The sequence below is a fragment of the Haematobia irritans genome, chromosome 1 (genome assembly GCF_050003625.1).
Source record: "Haematobia irritans isolate KBUSLIRL chromosome 1, ASM5000362v1, whole genome shotgun sequence".
NCBI lineage: Eukaryota > Metazoa > Arthropoda > Insecta > Diptera > Muscidae > Haematobia > Haematobia irritans.
Window position 1 is genome coordinate 134651092 of NC_134397.1, and position 13518 is coordinate 134664609.

The 13518-nt window shown below is 31.3% G+C and overlaps 1 protein-coding gene across 8 annotated transcripts in view; it reads right to left on the reverse strand.

Annotated features, from left to right (window-relative positions):
• cnc (NFE2 like bZIP transcription factor cap-n-collar) overlaps nucleotides 1-13518 on the reverse strand; it is a 297514-nt gene that overhangs the window by 53895 nt on the left and 230101 nt on the right. The gene's annotated exons all lie outside the window — the stretch shown is intronic.

Below are 13518 nucleotides of genomic sequence, written 5' to 3' on the forward strand. Positions count from 1 at the left end.
TAAGCTTAGGAATAATTTTTATCGATTATCTTGAGAAGGGAAAAACCATCAAAAGTGACTATTATATGGCGTTATTGGAGCGAAATTGGAGCGAAGGTCGAAATCGCGGCAAAACGGCCCCATAAGAAGAAGAAAAAAGTGTTGTTCCACCAAGACAACGCACCGTGCCACATCATTGAGAACGATGGCAAAAATTCATGAATTTGGCTTCGAATTGCTTCCCCACCCACCGTATTCTCCAGATCTGGCCCCCAGCGACTTTTTCTTGTTCTCAGACCTCAAAAGGATGCTCGCAGGGAAAAAATTTGGCTGCAATGAAGAGGTGATCACCGAAACTGAGGCCTATTTTGAGGCAAAACCGAAGGAGTACTACCAAAATGTTATCAAAAAATTGGAAGGTCGTTATAATCGTTGTATCGCTCTTGAAGGGAACTATGTTGAATAATAAAAACGAATTATGACAAAAAAATGTGTTTTTCTTTGTTAGACCGGGGACTTATCAGCCAACCTGTTATTTGCCATCATAACAGCCTTCTCACGCAGTAAGAACTTGCATGTAGCCAGAGGCATACCAACAGATTCTAGTTCCCCTGGAATATGTACGGTAGTTCATAGCCTTGCTAACTCGCAGTTCCCCGGTATGTTCCTATGGCCAAGCACCAATATTAGGTGAATATTGTACTGCTCAGCCATCTCATTGAGAGATTTGCGGCATTCGATGGCCGTTTTCGAGTTAAGGAACACAGAATCCAAGGTTTTGATTGCACGTTGACTGTCTGAGTATATATTGATGCTAACATTACTTCTCAGCCAATTCGCCACCTCTCTTATTGCTAATATGTTAGCCTGAAACACTACAGTGATCAGGTAATCTTTTCACTATTCGAACTTCCAGGTCTTTAGAATATACTCCGAAACTCGTCCATCGAATTTGAAGCCATCAGTGTAGAAATCTATACATCGTTTATTCACTGGGGTCTGTGTGCACCACGCCTCACTGTTGGGAATTAGAGTTTCAAACTTTTTGTTGAAAAGCGGTTTCGTTACATTGTAATCCACTACGTTTGGCACATCTGGCATTATTTTGAGGACCGAACTGTGACCGTACCTTTTTTCAGACCAAAGTGATAGCTCGCGTAACCGTACAGCCGTTGTTGCAGCTGACTGTTTGGCCAAAATGTCTAAAGGCAATAGATGCAGCATGACATTAAGGGAATCTGTTCCTGTCTTACTGAATGCGCCTGAGATACACAACCAGGCCATACGCTGAACTTTGTCTAAACCTATCGGCTGCTGAAGTGCCGGCCACCAGACTACAACACCATATAGCATTTTAGGTCTAACCACTGCCGTATATAGCCAATGCACAATTTTTGGGTTTTAGTCCCCGCTCTTTTCCTATTGCCTTTTTGCACGAGTACAAAGCTACCGTGGCTTTTCTCGCCCTTTCTTCAATATTAAGCTTAAAGTTCAGCTTTCTGTCCAAAATAACGCCTAGGTATTTTGCACACTCACCAAAAGGAATTTCAATACCCCCTAAGGATATGGGCTTAACCGTGGGAGTTTTGCGATCTTTGCAGTACTAGGTCTGTCTTTACAAGATTTACCCCAAGACCATTCGCTTTCGCCTTTATCTCAGTCATCCGTAGGGCTCTCTGTATAATATCTCTGATTATGGATGGGAATTTTCCCTTGCTTGCTGGGGCCACATCATCTGCGTATGCCACCACTTTTATCCTTCTTTTTCGAGAGAATCCAGAAGATTGTTTATAGCAACATTCCAAAGAAGAGGTGATAGAACTCCTCCTTGGGGAGTGCCTCTGTCCGCATACCTTTGTATGTTTGCATGTTCTAGTGTGGCTGAAATACGTCGATTCGTTAGAAGTTCGTCTAACAGCCTAAGTATACCTGGATCATACAGAGTTGTCAGTCCATTTAATATCGAGTTCGGATGGACATTATTGAATGACCCTTCGATGTCTAGAAAAGCCACAATTGTGTATTCATTGACAGATAGTGAGCTTTCTATAAAGCTGACTAGTTCATGCAATGCGGTCTCAGTAGAACTGCACTTCGAGTATGCATGCTGTTGTTTCGAGAGCAATCTTGAGTCGATGCTAGTTCTAAGGTAAATATCTATTATCCAGAGTCTTAAGTAGGAATCAGGATAAGCTGATTGGTTGGAAATCCTTCGCACTCAAGTGAGAGACCATTTCCGCTTTAGCTATGAAAACGACTTTGGTTCCCCCCACTTTTCCGGAATATATGCTAAGTTTATACATCCTTTATATATCCCGTCAATCAAGGGATAATTCTTTCAGTCACTGCTTGTAACTCCGGCGGACCGGGGGATTTGAATGGTCCAAAACTATTTAAAGCCCATTTTATTCTAGATTCCTATACAAGTTCCACGATAGGAAATGACTGCTGAGTCTTTGTTCCACCGCCAGAACATGGTTCAACCGTCTGATTTTCGGGAAAATGTGTTTCCAAAAGTACCTCAAACGTCTCCTCACTAAAAGTTGTCCAATTGCCCTCCGATGTTGTAATGAAACCTGGAGCGGAGTTAGTGGAAGCCTTGGGTGTATTCTCAATACTGCTACAGTAATCATTCCAAGAGTTATGCTGAGCCCTTCTCAGTTCTCGTTTATATCCTCTCAGATTCATCTTGTCCAAAGTACCTCCAACGTCTCCTCACTGGACGTTGTCCAATTGCCCTCCGATGTTTTAATGAAACCTGGAGCGGAGTTAGTGGATGCTAGTACCTTCCGTAGTCTGGAAGCCTCGGACGTATTCTCAATACTGTTACAGTAATCATTCCAAGAGTTATGCTGAGTCCTTCTCAGTTCTTGTTCAGATTCATCTTGAAAGTGTCCCAATCCACTGGAGCTCTGGTACTCCTTAAGTACCATGTATGTTTAAAAAAAAAAAAACAGTTCTTTATTTCAGATAACACTAAAAAAATATCTTTTGTTGCCAATAGGATCCATTACCACAAATCCTCGAAGCAAGCTTTCACATTGTATATGTATATTTATTGCTAATTTGGGTTATTTGAATTTGACTGAATTAGTTTGTTGGTGTAATTAAAACTTTAGTCTTAAGTCAAAATTTTGGGGTGTTAATCCATATATAAAATTGGGGCGTTATTTCATAATTGAAATGGGGATTTATTTCATTGTGAAAAAACACCCAATTTTTTAGGGCATTCTTTGATTTTCTCCTTGGGACTTTATTTCGTAGAGCCCCCGGAATGGGCCAAAATTCCACAGAACCACTTTCGTGCAGGGTGTGATGGCTTTGAACACCACAATTATTGGTAGCCAATTCGAACAAATCTTAACTGATTGTACAATTTAATGTTATTTGAGAAATTTTGTTCCTTTTCAATAATAAAATATATACAGTGCCGCACATACGTACAGCTCCCTAAACCACATATATTAGTGCCTTCCAGAAAAAATTGATCTTAAGCTCCATAAAATATATACCGATCCACTGAGAACCACATCCTGAGTTGGTTTAGTCCTTGGTATCCGTCCGCCTGGCAATGTTTATTTATTTTTTATTTATTTATTTGTATATTTCTACACCGCAAGACAATGTCCTATAATTATAGTGCAGATTTCAATAGTTGAAATAATATCCATCTTAACTACACACAAAAAAAATTCACGAAAAATGTTCCAATTAAAATTTTAATTGACTTTTAAAAAATATTCAATTAAAAATGTAATTGATTCAACAAATTTTTTAATTGAAACAAAAATCAATCACAAAAATAATAGTATCAATTAATTTTTTAATTGGATCAATTAACTTTTTAATTGACCTTCAATTAATTTTTTTAATTGATACTATCATTTCTGTGATTGAAGACATTTCAATTAAAAATTAATTGGATCAATTAATTTCGTGATTGAATCAGAAAAAAAAATTTTTGTGTGTAGGATTACAATAATTCATATAATGGGAAATTTTATAAAAAAATGAGGAAAAACATTTCTTTTAAATAGTAATAATTTATATAATTAATGATTTTTGAAAAGTGATATGTTATTAGTATTTATAATAATATCGTAGAAAATTTAACATTTAAATGCAAAGACGTGATAGTATGTAAAAAAGAAGTTTATGAAGGACAAGATAGATGTAAATTAATTCCGATACAATTGAAGTATTCGCTTTTTAAAAATAAATGGGTTGCTGATGCTTTGTATGTTGCTTGGTAATGTGTTCCAAAGACGTATTGTACTGATAAAGAAATGCCATTCGGAAAAAAGACATCGACGCCTAAATGGTATTATTTTTCTTCCTCTGCTTGATCTTGTGAATCTCAATTTGTAATACAAGTTATCCGATGTCCGTTTTACTATTAGTTTCTGCAAAAATATCAAAGCCTTTGAATTGAGGAGAGTCTGAAAACTAAATCCATACAGAGAATTCGCTAGATGTGTGACCCGTTGTCGCATATTCAGTCCATACACATGACGGATGATGCTATTGAAGGCAATATTTAACCTCCGTAGACTCCCCGAGTCACAATTAGCAAAAAGTTCACAGCCTAAATCAGTCCTGGTACCAGTAAAGTTTTCGCCAAGAGAATTCGTATGTTCAGTGGCGTATAGGAATGGCTAAACCACAGCGCTCTTAACCTAGACTTATGCTAGCAGAATTGACATGATCTGTCCAACTAAGTGAACTATTGAAAATTACTCCTAAATTCTTCGCTCTGGTGACAACATCTACCTGCTGATCATTTATAATAATATCCGGGTGGAAATGCTTGTTCCTGTGTATTATTTCGATTTCGTAGGGCTCAGCAATAATCCGTTAGCCTTCGCCCAATTAAATACACGGTTAATCAATCATTGTTAACATTGCCGCTCAGGAAAACCTGGACGTCATCAGCATATATGACAGTCTTGCAATGCTCTAATTGTAGGGGGAGATCGTTGGCACATAGTGAGAATAATAACGGACCTATAATGGACCCCTGTGGCACACCCTTATATACAGGTAGAGGTCCCGATCTATCGCCTCCACTATAAACTGTTTGAATCCTGTCCTTAAGGTACACACAAAAATTTTTTTTCTGATTCAATCACGAAATTAATTGATCCAAATAGGTTTTTAATTGAAATGTCTTCAATTACAGAAATGATCGTATCAATTAAAAAATTAATTGGCAGTCAATTAAAAAATTAATTGATCCAATTAAAAACTTAATTGATACTATTAATTTGTGTGATTGATTTTTATTTCAATTAAAAAATTTGTTGATTCAATTAAATTTTTAATTGAACATTTTTTAAAACTCAATTAAGATTTTAATTGGAAAAATGTTCGTGAAATTTTTTTCTGTGTACGACGTAATCAGGTCCAATGCGGTTGATGCGAATTTAAAGAAACGTCTCAATTTCATGGCCAGATTTTGATGATCAACAGAATCAAACGCTTTTTAGTGGTCCAAAAGTACAAGAAATCCAACTTTGTTGTCATCAATATCTCTTCTCAACGATTCTGAAACCTCCGCCAGGGAGGTTTAAGCCACGATTTTGATGAAATTAGGTACAGTGTTGATGGAATTATGGGAGAATATAGTTATAAATACAACAAACAAAAAATAGTCCATTCATTGTCAAGACTGCTGGATGCTGTTATAAAACAAAAAAATGTCCAAAATGTACTAAATGTACTAAATATACCAAAAAATATCTGTGCCAATACTTTTGTTCCTCAAAAAATTGCCTTGTTTTGATTTTTATACCCTCCACCATAGGATGGGGGGTATATTAACTTTGTCATTCCGTTTGTAACACATCGAAATATTGCTCTAAGACCTCATAAAGTGTATATATTCTGGGTCGTGGTGAAATTCTGAGTCAATCTGAGCATGTCCGTCCGTCCGTCCGTCTGTTGAAATCACGCTAACTTCCGAACGAAACAAGCTATCGACTTGAAACTTGGCACAAGTAGTTGTTATTGATGTAGGTCGGATGGTATTGCAAATGGGCCATATCGGTCCACTTTTACGTATAGCCCCCATATAAACGGACCCACAAATATGGCTTGCGAGGCCTCTAGAGAAGCAAATTTCATCCGATCCGACTGAAATTTGGTACATGGTGTTAGTATATGGTCTCTAACAACCATGCAAAAATCGGACCATATCGGTCCATAATTATATATAGCCCCCATATAGGTTAGGTTAGGTTAGGTTATGTGGCAGCCCGATGTATCAGGCTCACTTAGACTATTCAGTCCATTGTGATACCACAGTGGTGAACTTCTCTCTTATAAACCGAACCCCAGATTTGATCTCCGGAGCACCTTGGAGGAGCAAAATTCTTCCCATTCGGTAGAAATTTGGTACGTGATGTTAGTATAGGGTATCCAACAACCATGTAGGAATTGATTCCTATCAGTCCATAATAATATATAGCTCCCATATAAACCGATCCCCAGATTTGACCTCCGGTGCCTTTTGGAGGAGCAAAATTCATCCGATCTGGTTGAAATTTGGTACGTGGTGGTAGTATATGATATTTAACAACCATGTGAGTTGAAATTTGTGGATGACAGTCTTTCGTAGAAGTTTCTACGCAATCCATGGTGGAGGGTACATAAGATTCGGCCTGGCCGAACTTACGGCCGTATATACTTGTTTGTAATTTAAATATTGAAAGAACAAACTTTTTCTAAAATAAAAAATGATCTAGATTCTTAATGTAGTTACAATCCAAATTAAAATATTTTTTTTTAATTAAAATAGATCCATAACACTTTTAAAATATGGTTTAAAAAAAAAAAATATTTGGTGTACCAATACTTATGCGCGTCATTGTATAGCAATTTACTCTGCTGCATTACATATGAGCCACCCAATATGAAACTTTTCCCTAGAAGCTTTGTTTTACAACTGTCCTCTGAGCTCGTTGCAATCAAACAATAAATTTACTCATTTCTCACGAATATCAAGGGACAGTGCAAACTTATCTCATGTCAAGCCATGTTATAGACAAATTTGAGTGAGATATCAGCAAGTGTGAGGTAACCTGATTGTGAAGTTCCCAATCTTAAATATTTTCGGCTTCTTTATTCCAATACATTATTTGTGAAATTTAATACAATTTGAACCCAAAAAAAAATAATTTTTTACTCTCGTTGGTACAATTTAAATATTTTAGTTTTCATCCCCGCACTGATCATGTTTTCCTGCCATCTTTAAAAACTTGCTTAATTTTTTATATATTAGTGATCATCTCCATTTTTCTTTAATTTATAAAAATAACTACATTAATTCATTCTGTCTGCTCTAAAAAAATAACCATTTTATGGGCACTGTTTGAATTTTATTCTTTTCTTTTCTTTTTTTCTCTGGAAAATAAGTATTTGTGATTGTTACCCTCTGATAAACAGAACAGCATAGACACCTTAAAATTTACTAGGCCAGACAAATTTAGATTTCGTCTAGGAGTAGAGCGCTCATGGTTGTTAGATAAACATTGTAAGTACTTGATGTACTGTGGCACCATGACCAACCATCTAACCAGCAAACAACCAACCAAGCAACCTTACCCAATACCAGCCGGCCATCCATTCTCTTCAACCAACTGTTGGGGTAAATTTTTGTTTTGTGCCCATACATATATCTGGTATTGAATGTTTATTTAAATTTTCTTTCTATTGTTTTGGATTGTGTTGTTGTTTTTTTTTCTTACAAAAACTTTGTCTACACAAATTTGTTTCAAAACCCGATTTCAAGTGGTGCGATTCTAACGCAACCATAGCACCTTACAATTTGTAAACCTAGATCATGCGGTCGGCGTCATCGTCGTATATACTACCCAGAGAGAGCCTTAGTGAAAAAGGTTATTAAACCCACTTTAATGCCATTTGGTCATAATTATGTGAATGCTTATGTGCAATGCATTATGGCCAAAAAGATGAGTTTCTTTATGCTTGGACTATTGCTAGTTTTGCCTGAATGATAATTTACCAGCCAATGTAAACACATTGTTGGGTAAAAATAAAATTAAATATTAACAATTTATAATTTCTGGGAATTCGTCCTAAAAAAATACAAGTGTTGTTTATCTAAAACAAAAAAGGATAATGAAGATACCGTTAGATTTAAGAAAAATTGTAACCAGCAAGAATATGAGGGATGGACCAATTTTGTTACAAATTTTCTTTCCAATAAAATAAGAGTTTCTAAATTTGTTGGGGTGATCTCCGATTTGCTTGCTTCTTGCTAATGAAATTTGCATGACCTTTCGAACAAATTAAACGGTTAAAATTCTGAATTTTAAGACAAACCTCTGTACATAGAATAATTATATGTGCAAATTAGGTTTCACAAATTTTTTGGAGGAATACTATATTGTCCTTTTGTGTCATAATGTTCTCAGTGGACAAGCGTTAACGGATGCCACAGTTGGTAGAATTCTACCAAAAATGATAGATTTTGTACTGTTTCGTAGTATTCTTGATGTTTTGATAGATTTTGCGAAAAATTCCTCTACGACTAAGAGCTAGAAATAAAATTTTGACAAAATTTTCTATAGAAAATTTTTATAGAAATAAAATTTTTGAGCAAATTTTCTATAGAAATACAAATTTGAAAAAAAAAAAATTCTATAGAAATAAAATTTTGAGAAAATTTTCTATAGAAATAAAACTTTCACAAAATTTTCTATGGAAATAAAATTTTGACAACATTTTCTATAGAAATAAAATGTTGAAAAATTTTTCTCAAAATTTGGAGTAATACTGGGGTTTCACTGCAATGTGGAACGCCTTTCGAACTCGGTTATAAAAAGGAGGTCCCTTGTCATTGAGCTTAACATGGAATCGGGCAGCACTCAGTGATAAGAGAGAAGTTCACCACTGTTGTATTACAGTGGACTGAATAGTCTAAGTGAGCCTGAAATATCGGGCAGCTACTATACCTAACCTTCTATAGAAATAAAATGTTGAGAAAATTTTTCATAGAAATAAAATTTTGACAATTATCTATAGAAATAAAGTTTTGACCAAATTTTCTATAGAAACAAATTTTTGACAAAATTTTCTATAGAAATAAAATGTTGACAAAATTTTCTATAGAAATAAAATTTTAACAAAATATTATATAGAAATAAAATTTTGACAAATTGTCTAAAGACCAAATTTTCTATAGATATAAAATTTTGAAAAAATTGCGTATAGAAATAAAATTTTGAGAAAATTTTCTATAGAAATAAAATTTTGCCAATTCTCTATTGAAATAAACTTTGACCAAATTTTCGATAGAAACAAATTTTTGACAAAATTTTCTATAGAAATAAAATTTTGACAAGATTTTTTTTATAAAAATAAAATTATGACAAAATTGTCTGTAGAAATACAATTTTGCCAAAATTTTCTATAGAAATAAAATTTTAAACAAATTTTTATAGAAATAAAATTTTGACAAAATTTTCTATAGAAATAAAATTTTGACAAAATTTCTATAGAAATAAAATTTTGAAAAATTTTTCTGTAGAAAAAATATAAAAAAAGTTTTCTATAGAAATAAAATTTTAACAAAATTTGACAAAATTTTAAATAAAATTATGACAAAATTTGCTATAGAAATAAAATTATGACAAAATTTGCTATAGAAATAAAATTTTGACAAAATTTTCTATAGAAATAAAATTATGACAAAATTTGTTATAGAAATACAATTTTGACGAAATTTTCTAAAGAGAAAATTTTCTATAGAAATACAATTTTGAAAAAATTGTGTATAGAAATAAAATTTTGAGAAAATTTTCTATAGAAATAAAATTTTGACAGTTCGCTATAGAAAAAAAATTTTGTCAAAATTTTCTATAGCGATGAAATTTTCTATAGAAATAAAATATAGACAAAATTTTCTAAAGAGAAAATTTTCTATAGAAATACAGTTTTGACAATTCGCTATAGAAATAAAATTATGACAAAATTTTCTATAGAAATAAAATTTTGACAAAATTTTCTATAGAAATAAAATTTTGAAAAAATTGCGTATAGAAATAAAATTTTGAGAAAATTTTCTATAGAAATAAAATTTTGCCAATTCTCTATTGAAATATACTTTGACCAAATTTTCGATAGAAACAAATTTTTGACAAAATTTTCTATAGAAATAAAATTTTGACAAGATTTTTTTTATAAAAATAAAATTATGACAAAATTGTCTATAGAAATAAAATTTTGCCAGAATTTTCTATAGAAATAAAATTTTGACCAAATTTTTTATAGAAATAAAATTTTGACCAAATTTTCTATAGAAATAAAATTTTGACAAAATTTCTATAGAAATAAAATTTTAACAAAATTTGAAAAAATTTAAAATAAAATTATGATAAAATTTGCTATAGAAATAAAATTATGACAAAATTTGCTATAGAAATAAAATTTTGACAAAATTTTCTATAGAAATAAAATTTTGACAAAATTTTCTATAGCAATAAAATTTTGACAAAATTATATATAGAAATAAAATTTTGACAAAATTATATATCGAAATAAAATTTTGACAAAATTATATATAGAAATAAAATTTTGACAAAATTTTATATAGAAATAAAATTTTAACAAAATTTTCTATAGAAATAAAATTATGACAAATTTTGACAAAATTTGTTACAGAAATAAAATATTGACAAAATTTTCTATAGAAATACAATTTTGACAAAATTTTCTAAAGAGAAAATTGTCTATAGAAATACAATTTTGAAAAAATTGTGTATAGAAACAAAATTTTGAGAAAATTTTCTATAGAAATAAAATTTTGACAATTCGCTATAGAAATAAACTTTTGACCAAATTTTCTATAGAAACAAATTTTTGACAAAATTTCCTATAGAGATAAAATGTTGGCAAAATTTTCTATAGAAATAAAATTTTGACAAAATTTTGGCAAAATTTTCTATAGAAATAAAATTTTGACAAAATTTTGGCAAAATTTTCTATAGAAATAAAATTTTGACAAAATTTTCTATAGAAATAAAATTTTGACAATTCTCTATAGAAATAAACTTTTGACCAAATTTTCTATAGAAATAAAATTTTGACAAAATAGTCTATAGAAATAAAATTTTGATACAATTTTCTATAGAAATAAAATTTTGACGATAAAATTTTCTATAGAAATAAAATAATGACAAAATTTTCTAAAGAGAAAATGTTCTATAGAAATACAGTTTTGACAATTCGCTATAGAAATAAAATTATGACAAAATGTGTTATACAAATATATATTTTGACAAAATTTTCTATAGAAATAAAATTTTAACAAAATTATCTATAGAAATAAAATTTTGAGCAAAATTTCTATAGAAATAAAATTTTGAGAAAAATTTCTATAGAAATAAAATTTTGACGAAGTTTTCTATATAAATAAAATTGTGACAAAATTTGCTATAGAAATAAAATTTTCTATAGAAATAAAATATTGAGAACATTTTCTAAAGAAATAAAATTTTGACAAACATTTTTTATAGAAATAAAATTTGACAAACATTTTTTTAAAAAAATAAAGTTATGACAAAATTTTCTAAAAAAATAAAATTTTGACAAAATTTTCTATAGAAAAAAAATTTTGACAGAATCTGCAAAACATAGATAAAAATAAAAATTTGAGAAAATTTACTACAGAAATAAAACTTTTACAAAATTTTCTAAAGAAATAAAATATTGAATTTTGACAAAATAAGATATTTTTGTTTGGTAGTTTTTTGATAAAATTTGCTCCAAATTTTGGTAGATTATTTTTGGCTCGAGTGGCAACGGTGCTAAAGATCCTCATTATAGACGTTACATATGTTGTCCCTATGAAATGATTTAAATCTTTGGTTATAGAATAAAAGCGTCATACTTCCGCATTTTTATTAAAAGTAGTCTTTCAATTCAAATCAAAATTTCTAAGTTTAACTTTAAATTTTCTATTTGACCTTCTCAAAGACCAATCCATAGAGTTCAATCTAAAGAAAATATAACTATTTTCTTCTCAACAAAATGGAATATTTAAGATGTATTGTTTGTAGTGCTTGACCAATCTGTGTTTATCTATGGTTATGGCAGTAGGTTTCTCTGTTATTTTAGGCTAAGACGAACTGTTTTCTCTTTTCCAAATGCTTTCCATTTGAATAGAGTCCATTTTCCCATCAAAAAAAAAAAACTGTTATGATAACATATTTGTGTTTTGTTTTTCAGGGCTTAGAACCTTCTTTTTGGACAGTTAAACAAATTTCTTATTGAGGTACAAAAAAAAACATTTAACAGCAGTTTGGCCCTCTCTCCATATCAAGGCCTAGAAAACACAATTCAAATGTTTTTTCTTTACCTTTGAGTTGGGCTTGGGTTGTTGTCCTACGTTTTGTTTTTTTTTGTCTAACTGAATGTGGCCTTTAGAAAAGGTGAACTCTATTATTACAACAATGATGGTTATGTCATTGTTGTTCCTTATTCAATAAAGCCTATTGAACTCTAGCCTAGAGCCACATTTATATGGAATAGAGTTTTGTCACCTTCGGCAGCAGGAAGGCGTTGCACAGTTGACCAACCAAACATTGATTACTAGTTACACATATCCTTTGATTACTAATCGAAGTAAATTTATTTAGTGTCACCAATATGCCGGAAGGATGAAAGAATGAAAGGTGGCAACTTAACCATTGGAAACGGAAAAAGAGGAAGTGGTTCGAGATCAAACAAACAAAACTAACAATTCACAATTATTTATAAATTGTCGATGTTGTAATTCTAAAGAAGTGTAAATGGCCTGATGGAGGGTTGTTGACAGTAAAATAAATTTGGGAAAAGCAATTTAGATACATATATTAGGGTTAACATGGGTGGTGACAGTTTGATGGTATAGGGGGGTCAATTGATGACATGACATTCTAAATGATGGGGTTAAACTCTATGTACTTTTCTATTTGTTTGTTGAAATTAAAGGAAGACTTCTGAATTTATCAATACAAATTCTGGTTATTCTGGGAATTATTCAAGTTTTGCTTAATTAAAGAGTTTTATGGGAATTATTCCATATGTGATTGTAATGGGGGTTTATTCAATGATGCCTTCAATTTGCATTTCAATTTATGTGAGGGACCAAATAAACTACAATCTTAGGGAAGAGACAATATCCGACAGATATCTCAATCTGTTAGTGGTCCTCAGGTTTCGTACTAAAAATGACATTTTTTCTTTTTAAAATTCTAAAATTTTTGTGACATTTTGGGATGATATGTTGATAAAACCACCGGTTATAAATGGATACAGCTACAGATGACTTTAATGTTATATTGCATATACTGTATTTAGATATATGGGTCAGCAGCACTTTTGCCACTTGAATTAAAAAATAATCTACCAAAATTTTAATAAAATTCTTCCAAAAATCTAGCAAATTTAAAAAAATCTCATTTTGGAGGTTCTATTTTTTGGCAAATTTTGGTGATATTAAAAACGAAATAATTTATTTTATAGAATTTTCACTTC